The sequence below is a fragment of the Balaenoptera acutorostrata genome, chromosome 19, assembly GCF_949987535.1.
Source record: "Balaenoptera acutorostrata chromosome 19, mBalAcu1.1, whole genome shotgun sequence".
NCBI classification, from domain to species: Eukaryota; Metazoa; Chordata; class Mammalia; order Artiodactyla; family Balaenopteridae; genus Balaenoptera; species Balaenoptera acutorostrata.
In genome coordinates, this window is record NC_080082.1 from 8,716,449 (window position 1) to 8,726,189 (window position 9,741).

Here is a 9,741-nt window from a genome sequence, read left to right on the forward strand (position 1 = left end):
CCTTTCCCCACATGAACTGATTACGTAATGCTTTATGGCATTTTTCTGCTCATGCAGAAATGAAAGCAAGAAAGAGGCCTGGAATGGAAGTCAGGAGAAGTGGACTCTATAACCCAAAGACCTCTACAACCCAGCTGTTCAGGCTGCACAACTGGGCTTCCTTCCCTGGGCCTCAGTTCCCTTAACCACAAAGCCAAGGGCTCCAAAGTTATCCGCCATCTCGCAGTCCCTTGCAACCCGGACCGCACACAATTTACATATTGGTTGGCACAGTAAGTGTCAGGGATACATCCAGACTTTCACACCATCAGTGATTCACTGATAATCTCCTAACTCAGAGAGTAAAATCAGCACAATCGGGAGAATAAAAGCCAGGCCTCTCTTTGCCAGGAAAGAAGACTTGGATTTGGGGGTAAAACAGCTGCAGGACTACGTGGGTTTTCTGCCAGGCCCAGTGGAGAGTGTATTCCAGGCTTGTCTCCTCCCAGAAGAGCTGGTACCACCCCAACCTCAGCCTCACACAGACCAGCGTTTACGGCCTTTCCAAAACCTCCCGAGTATGTATTTCATAAAAGCAGGGCCTGGTTCAAATCCCTTGTAACGTCTCCAAAGGGCAAGAATAGAGTCAATAATCAGGGCTGTGTCTGTGTGTCGTAAATTCCCCAATCCCCTATTCCCTCTCCCAGCTAGCACACGCGGGCACACGCACACACACACCTAAACACAGCCATAAATATATACACTCCCATTGAATAGACTGGGGATTCAAATTACAGTTACAGGGTAATAAAACTGACTAATCTGCGGGGTGTGTGCAGAACTGTAAGTGTAAGTGTGTGTGTGAGTGAGAGAGAGAGAGACTTACAAGCCTCCTCCATTACTTGGGAGATCCCTCTGGGACCCTGAAATAAGCTGTCTTCACTGAACCGTCCTGGAAGCTTTTTATCCCTGGATGCAGGGCTGGCTACCTAATTCGCAGGCCCAGTCTTCAAAACTTAAGAATTTCAAAACAGCACCAGCAGAGCCCGAAACCAAGTGTGAGATGAGACCTTCTCACTGTCAAGACCCCATACGATTGTGCAAGTCACACTCTGGCTTATTAACAAACAGCGGGTCTGGATCAGATTCTCATACCCTGCACCATTTCTTTAGGATATCTTACACTGAAATGGGCTCGTGGAGGTGCGTGACGTCACAGAAACGGAGTGGTCTTTGGAAAGAGGCTGGCCTGGGTTTGAATCCTGCTAGACCACATACCAACGGTGTCTCCTTGGACACTTCCGTTCCTCGTTTTGAACGTCAACATCCCACGTATTAAATGGAGACAGGGCGAGTCATTTCCCAGAATTACAAGGAGGATTAAATGCAGCAAGACGTATAAAAGTGCGAGGACAAAGCCTGGCACACAATAGGTGTTCAAAGGGCCCTTCTTTGGGGCACAGAACTTGCAGATCTGTTCAAACAAACACCACACTATTAAAAGTGAAGCTATTGTAATTGAGGTTTGCCAGGGGTCGCTGGTGATGAGGACCGAGTGGGATTTGAATGCCTGACAAACCGTTTTCAATTTGTCCTTTCTTTTACCTCTAATGAGGTTTCTCCCTTGGGGGTGAGAAGGGATGACCTTCGAAAAGGCGTCAGAGTTTGGGGACTCAGGCAGGCATCAACTAAGAGTGAAGACAAGTTGTACGGGGAAAGGGGGAGGGGAGGAAGAGAAAGAAAGAAAAGTTAGCGCTGGAATCTGAAGAGTGCCTGGGTTTATTTTCTTGGCTGGGACGGGGAACTTTCTGGCAGCCAGGTTCTTGGACCGCGGCCGGCGGCTCCGCGGCTCCCATTGGTCGGCGCGCGGCTGTTGCTACGCGGGTGGACCAATGGCGCGCGAGGGGCGTTCTGGCTCCGCTCTCTCCCGGGATGGCCGCGGGAGCCCCGGGGACTCGGCAGGAGCGGGCCTCTCGCCGGGGCATTTTTTTCTTTCTTTCTTTCTTTCTTTTTTTTTTTTTTTTAATTTTATTTTAAAGGAGGGGCCGGCACTGAGTTGTGGGCGAGCCTGGGCGGGGCGGACGCCTCCCTGCGCCGCGCCCCGGGAGGTTGGTTCACCTGACCGACCCGTTCCTCGGGCTCCCTCGCCCTCCAGCCTTTGCACCCCCTGGGGGAACAGGGCTGGACGCGCGGGCTGTTTTATTGTATTTATTTATTTTTCCCTCCTGGAGCCTGTGCGTGTTTTATGTTTTAATAACTTTATCAACTCAGTGAACTTGGCGCGAGAGCACCGGCAGCTTCTCTCGCCTCCCTCCTTTCCCCCCCTCTCTCTAACTGGCCTCTGGGTCACTTCCAAAAGGTAAATTCCACCCCCCCGCACCCCCCCCCACGAAAGTCCTCCCCACCCCCATCCCCATACAGACACTGGTTTTGGAGCATTTGGCCTTGAGGAGCACAGTTTTCTTGCTGCAAAGGCAGGGCCTCGGTTTCGAAGTTTTTCAGGAGGGAGATTTCCTGGGTAAGAGGGAAGGAGAATTGAGGTGTAGGCAGCCCTGGGTACTTTGGATTAATAATAACATCAGTAGTGAAATAATAACTATCATTTGCTGTACCAGACACTGTACAGAACAACTGTATTACTCTGTATTAGACGCTGTGCTTTTGCTCGGAAGCAGTTGCCATGCTTCCTCCTATTTAAATCTTGTTATAGATGGGTAAACTGAGGCACCGAGCACTGAGGCACTTTGCTCCAGGTGGCCAGGCAAACGCAGGACTTGAAGCCGAGTGTGCCTCTGGCTCCAGAACCCTTGGTTCTACCCACTTTCTGTGTTGTTGCAGAACTCTAAGATAGCCCCTGAGGTATGGGGGATCCCGGGTCCCCCATCTAGGCGTGCGTCTCAGTTGAGTCCATGCCCCGCCCCCCGCCAGGTAGAACCAGCCTGTAAAAGCATTGCTCTAGCACATGGCTGCACTTAACATAAACCCATCTGCATGCGGGGAGTCGCTATTTCCCAATTTTGTGGAGAACCGCCCAGCTCCGCATAGGTAACAAAATGTGTTTCTTTGTCCTACAAAGTTTCTTTTTTTCTGTGTTTTCAAGGGGCTTCCTTCCAATTCTCCTGGTTATGGCTTCACCGTTGGCTGGCGTGGTCAGTACGGCAGGCGAAATTAACCCCACTTACAGGTGAGGACGGTGAGCACAGAGACGCAGCGCCTCTGGCCGAGGTTGCACAGGAACCCAGTGGCAGACCCAGGGCTGGAGTGGAGGCTTCCCCTCCTCTCTGTGCTCCCTAGCGAGCGTCTCTGTTCGCCAAGAGCGCCATGGCCTATAAATTAGGAATTCAAAACAACAGCAAAAGGTAGGGATTAGGAATGCAGGAGAGAAAAAAAAAAAGTCAGTGAGAAATGAACTCAATCCTATTTTTTTGTTTGGAAACTGCCTGGGAAGTGGCCCCATAGCTGGGAGCAGGATTGTCTGGTGGAGGAGTGTCTGCCGGCAAGGCTGGTTTCTACCTGGCAGAAGGCTACCTACCACCCTAGCCCTTGTTTTGAGTCTGGCACTGCAGCGAAGCATGTCTGTACTCAGTCTGCTGTTGCCTCATAGGCTGAGCAGAAAGGCCCGGACTAGCCTTCCCTCTGCCCTTTTCCAGGGGGAGAGGATCTGGTCGTGCTCCCCTCTTTCCCTAACACAGCAGAAGCCAAGGGGTGTTTCTCTTCTGATGACTTAAAGGAGATGTGTCTGAACTTCCGTACCCAGGGTTACCCAGCTGCTGAGAGCCTTTCCAGCTCCACGCATCCCCCACGCATCCCCAGAGATTCCCTGGGTCCCAGAAAGATAGTACTGTCTCCTTCCTTAAATCCCCCTAGCTTAAGAAGCCTAGCCGAAACCCTGCTCATAATCTTTCGCCATAAAGTTTATCTTCTAAAACCTATGGAAAATAAAAATCAGGATTGGGGCAAAGCAGATTGTTGTGTTTGTAGAGGCTGATATAGTTGCTGACTGTTTTCCCTCGTATCCCACTCTAACTCTTTAGGCAGCCTGGAATTTGAAAGAATGTTTGCAAAGCTGCTTTCTTCCTGAACACCAACCTAAGTCCCTCTGGTTGCAACCTCTGCTCCTTCCCAAGCCTTGCAGGGCAGTGAGACACCTACCCACCCAATGCTGTGTCTCCTGCTTTCAGTGCTCTTTAGAGCCAAGAGCCACACAGACGTCCTTTCTCCTTCCACAGGCATTTCATTGTAGGGTACTCTACCTCTGTGGTGGGCACTGGGGACTCCCACCCCAATGCTTGCAGTCCAATGGGAAAAATCTATTACCCAAACCCCATCACAAGCCCAAACTTAAACTGCTATCCATGTTACAAGAGAGACATACATACATACATGACACCATCACAGAGTATAAAGGAACTTAAAAGTCATCTATAGCAATCAAGACAGGCTTCCTGGAGGAGGTGATGTTTGAGCTGAGGTTTTTTGGATGGACATAGTGTAGAGGCTGGGGTGAGGGTGGATAGGAAGAAGAACCAGCACGGGCACATGTCCTCTGTTGGGTCTGATATCCGCATATCTGCTGAGAACATCTAGCAGGGCCTCTTGCAGTCCAATCCGCTCTCCATGGATGGGAAATTACTTTTTATTGAGACTGGTAAAAATCAGCTTCTCTAAGAACATGAGTCTTTCCCCTAAGACAAGAAATCGGGACCGCATGTTTAGGCCTGGTCTTGCTAGGTGGGTGTACAGGTCACCAAAGGGATAAAATCGACACTTTTTTTTTTTTTTTTTTACTGCTTCCATAATCGGGGAGCAGGGACACTGGAATCCTACCGATTTCTGCCTTGGCCCAGTGTAACTAGTATTATTAAGAAGTGTTAAACTTTCAGTGCCCCAGAACTGAAAGAGTTCACCCTCAAATGCCTCCACGGTTTATGAAGTGCTGAGTGGGAGCCTGGTGTTTCCTAAGTGTGACACCCGGGAACCCTTCCAACCACACTGGGAGATAGAAGTGTTCAACCCCTTTTTGCAGATGAGAAAAACAAGGCCCAGAAAACCCTTGGGTCCTGACTTCCAGTGTGTGACATGGATACAGAATAGGATAAAGTCCCCTTTGATGGCTCATAGAATGAGTGTTTTATGTCACAGGCTCACAAAAGGTCAGGTTTGGACAGTAGTTGAGAGCAATTTGTTTTTCAATTCTTATCCGGTGTTTGATCTGCAGATACCCTGCACATTTTGCAAGTTCTCTTTATGATGACCTGCATTGGTGCCTGTTTTCGCTAACTGGAAGAAATGTGAAGAGGATTTTCGCAGTTAGGAAGAAAGGTAATTGCTTCTCCACTTTACGTTGTTTCAGCTTACAAAAGGTTTTGTAGGGCTGCTCTACTTTCGGATAGGCGGGGGAAACCTGTGTTAACACCCCTGACATGTCCAGCCTCGACCTCAGTCTTTCCTTTAATAGGGAATTCACTGCCTTTTTGATGAAGCCAGGTTGACTTTCAAATCTTTGATGATTCAAAAAAGAAAAGACCTTCAGCCTCAAGACCTCTGAGCAAAGACATTCATTAAAGGTTTGAAGCAAGCTGGTGGGCATAAATAGCAATCAGGTGTACTGGAGATTATAGAAGCCCTGCGAATAAAGGAAGAACCCAGAATACCTTCGTAGAGATCCTAATCTAAGTGTCTCAGAGCCCTTGAGGGGCTACACTCCCATCGCTCCCTACAGTCTCTCCTGCCTTCTTAGGAGTTTGAATTATGATGTTAAGGAATTGAGTCAACCATACTTCTCAGTGGTCTCCCTATGGAAACCCTTCTAGACCTAATACCACCAAAGTGAGGCTCTGAGGTCACCTTTCCAGGCTTTGTGCTTGGGTTGGTGGTGAAGGGCCACGGAGGTGCTATTTTCAGACACCTGGAGTCGGCTTCCCAAGCCCGCAGGATCCCATACTGTGCTTCTTGTTGCCCCTCCAGCTGGGTGCTTCCCTGATGGATGTGAAGTAGCTTGAGCCCCTCTCCTAAGTGTCAATCACAGAAGCCTCCTCAAATAGAGCCTCTCTTGATTCATCCATCCATCCATCCATCCGTTCAACACATATTTACTGCGCTTCTACTATATGTGACACTGCGAGGATGAAGTTAACAAAGCAGTCCTATCCCTGCTTTCAGGACACTTACAATCTAGTAGATGGAAAAAGACGATGTTGAAAGGACCAGGAATGAAATGTCAAATTCCCATGATTACGCAGAATCAGGTTTCCTCTTCAGACAATTCCTCTGGCTCCTGAGAATGAACTAGGGGATGGAGGAGCGGGAACCACTCTCCGTCAGCTGCTCACACCGCTAGCATTCAATCACCTGCTTTTTTAAATTTCCTGCAAGCGCCACACGTGCCCTGAAGTTACTGCGTTTGTTTCCTTCCTTCCCAGTGGCTGATCTGCCTTCACTCCACTGGAATGAAAGCTCTGTGAAGGGAGGAACTTTCTGCAGTTGGCTCGCTTCTGAACCCCCGGCGCCAGCAGAATCCCTGGAACCAAGGGGGAGCCCCGTCGTATTTGTTGAGCTAATGAGTGACTTTTTCCTCAAACCTGAGCGAGGTGGGAACGCTAGAGGCACCTGGGAGAAGGTGAGGAGGAGCTCCAGGAGGCAGTTGGATGCACGTGTACCTGTGGGGAATGTCCTTCTGCTGGCATGTGCTGTTGTCACACAAAGAGGCTGCAGTCTGCTCCCCAGGAATCCTTTGGGGATTTGGAAAGAAGACTTCTTTGTTTTCATAATTTAATTACTGGTTAACAATTAAATCCCAGTTCAGAGATAACTTCTTGAATTTGCAACTGAAGAACTTTTTTTTTTCTTTTACTCCCCCACCTCTCTTCCCAGAAATGGGTGCCTAACCTAAAACCCGTGTACTTAGCAGCTGGCCGTGGAAGCCCATGAGTAATCTCTCACCTTAAATCAAGGGAGGGAGAAATGGAAAACTTGATCCCCAGGTGGCTTCGTAGGAACGGAAAAAAAAAAAAAAAAATGGAGCTGCTGGCATCGTCCAGTGCTTATAATATTTTCCTTTTTTAAAACAGTCATTTTTTTTGTGCTAGCAGCGTGCTTTGTAATCACTGCTGAGCATGATTTTCTACATCAGCAAAGCATTTTATTTATTTTGAGGAAGCCGCAGTTGAGGTCAAGTGTGGGTAAGGGCTTCTTTCTTAAGGCATAGAACAAACAGCTCAGACCCCCGGAAGGATCAACGTGTATAGAGTCCCTGTTGCCCTTGGTAACATCTCCTCCAAAGATTACGTCTCCCATGGGGTGATCTGCAAAAGGGGAAGGGCCACACTCTGAAGGGGTTTGACCCACAAAGAAAGAAGAAGCAGTGTCTTCTTATGTTGTCAGGGCTGGAAGGGAGGGCTCTGAGCAGAGTACCTGCATCCACCCTGTCTTTGTGGCATGGCGCTAGCTATTAGGGATGTCGTCTCTCATCCCCACATTGCAGACAAGGAGGGGGCGGTGGGATGTCACTGGAGGAGATGGAAGATGGATAGCCCTGGACGTTCCTCTGTCCTATTGATGCAGACACACCCGTCTCTCTGTCTCACTGCCTGCATCACCTTCAATTTGGCCAGATGGACATCATGGGGGAAATTTCATCTGGACCAGGAATCTTAAAACACTAACAAAAAGAGCTGGCTCCTGGGAGAAATGAGGATGGGGCCATTAGAAGTTGGGAGCTGGGGCCATTAGGAAGCAGCCAGGCTATGTCGATGCACAGGGGGATTTCTGCTCGATAAAGGGAAATGTGAACACAGGTTAGTGCTGTGATTACAGCATCCTGGAGGGGGGGCCCTGAGAGGCCAGGAATAGATTTAGACTCACTCGAGCAAAGACTGGGGGAAGGGAGGAAGGTCACCCCTTCAGATCCTGGCGAAGGTGCGCATGTGGTCAGAGGCGTTCTTCTCCACCGCGCAGATGGGAAGGGTCCTTTCGAGTGTCACCCCGGGGAGTGGCACATGAGTATTGTATCCTCAGACCTGGGAGGACTGGCCCCTCAAGACTGGGGCAAATTAAATGCAAGCCCAGAACAGAACCCTTGAGAGAGCTTAGGAAAGGCTTTGCTACACACTGTGATAAGATGGCCGAGTCCCCCCTGCTTCTGGGGGGCAGTTTGGTAACATCCATCAAGAGCCTCAGAAAACTGACACAAAAACACACAAATTCATTCTGAAAAAATACTTAGATATCCACACAACGATTTATCTAAGAAAGAGCATCAGTGTGATATTTGTAATGGGGAAAAATGGGAAATAATCTACATGACCAACAACAGGAAATAGCTAAATCAATTGTAGTGCATTCCTACAGTGGCACTTAGCAAACCTTTAACTATGAAATCATGTTAATGGCATGGAAGAATGATGATGGCCTGTTAAGTAAAAAAATGCAGGTTACACCAAGAAAGCAGATGGGGGGCTTCCCTGGTGGCGCAGTGGTTGAGAATCTGCCTGCCGATGCAGGGGACACGGGTTCGAGCCCTGGTCTGGGAAGATCCCACATGCCGCGGAGCAACTAGGCCCGTGAGCCACAACTACTGAGCCTGCGCGTCTGGAGCCTGTGCTCCGCAGCAAGAGAGGCCGCGATAGTGAGAGGCCCACGCACCGCGATGAAGAGTGGCCCCCGCTTGCCGCAACTAGAGAAAGCCCTCACACAGAAACGAAGCCGCAGCACAGCCAAAAATAAAATAAATAAATAAATAATAATTAAAAAAAAAAAAAGAAAGCAGATAGGATATGATCACAACTCAATAGAGAAAAAGGTCCGAAAGAAAACAGACCAAACTGTTAGCAGTGGTTATATCTACGTATCAATAGTAGGATTCTGGATGATATTTTATATTGTTTTCCTAGTGTTCAAAGTTTTCAAAAGTATCTACTTTCACATGTGTTAATACGTATGAATACGTATAACATAGACCACTGTCCCTTCCTTATCTTTCCTACTCTGCTTTATTCTTCTCCACACCGATGTTCACTGACATCCTATGTATTCGGTTGTTTATTTTCTGTGTGTCACTGGTGCTCTGTCCTCTAGAATATAAGCTTCCCAAGGGCAGGGCTTTGTCTTGTTCAGAAATCTAAATCCCCTTCCCTCCCTAGCACACAGCCTTAGACAGAATTCAATAACTGTTCACTGAAAAAGTTGATATGCTCTTTTGATAATCATAACAATGGAATATTATTTACATATAAAGAAGAGAAGTTGGAATTGCAGAGAAGGTTATGCTCCCCCCTGCCCCCGCCATTTTCATGACCATGACAAAGTCAAACGAGGTTGCAGGATGTATTGAGCTTATCCTCTGTCATGGCAGCTGATCAGTGGTAGCCATTGACTGAGTCCCAAATGGGGAAGGGTAGTAAGAGGCAATCCATCAGTAGAAAGGTTACTTTGATGGCCCTAGAGCAGATGCTTTGAACCATGGGACCCCATTAAGAAAAGACTCAGCCCTCAGGACTGAAATTCCCTGGGTAAGGCCAGTGTGCCCTAAAACCTGGCATTGGCTCTGTGAATTTGGTCATTCCATTTATAATGTCCACCTTTTCCCCTGAATAACTGTTGTCCAATCACAGTAGATGCATCGTAAATTTCACCTGAAGACAGGTTTAGAAGGTACATGGTATACAGAAAAGGTCTCAAATACATATTGATTTAGAATCCTGACTCCACACTTCTTAGCTGTATGACCTCACTCAAGATACTTAAACCTTCTTAATCTGTAGT

The 9,741-nt window shown here is 48.2% G+C and overlaps 1 long non-coding RNA gene across 1 annotated transcript; it reads left to right on the top strand.

Moving 5' to 3' along the window:
* Positions 1–1,922: 1,922 nt before the first annotated feature.
* On the top strand, positions 1,923–6,767 carry LOC103017843 (uncharacterized). Its single transcript, XR_009006118.1, has 4 exons — positions 1,923–2,338; positions 3,080–3,163; positions 5,198–5,301; positions 6,402–6,767. It is a non-coding gene; the product is annotated as an uncharacterized LOC103017843 (long non-coding RNA).
* Positions 6,768–9,741: the final 2,974 nt, after the last annotated feature.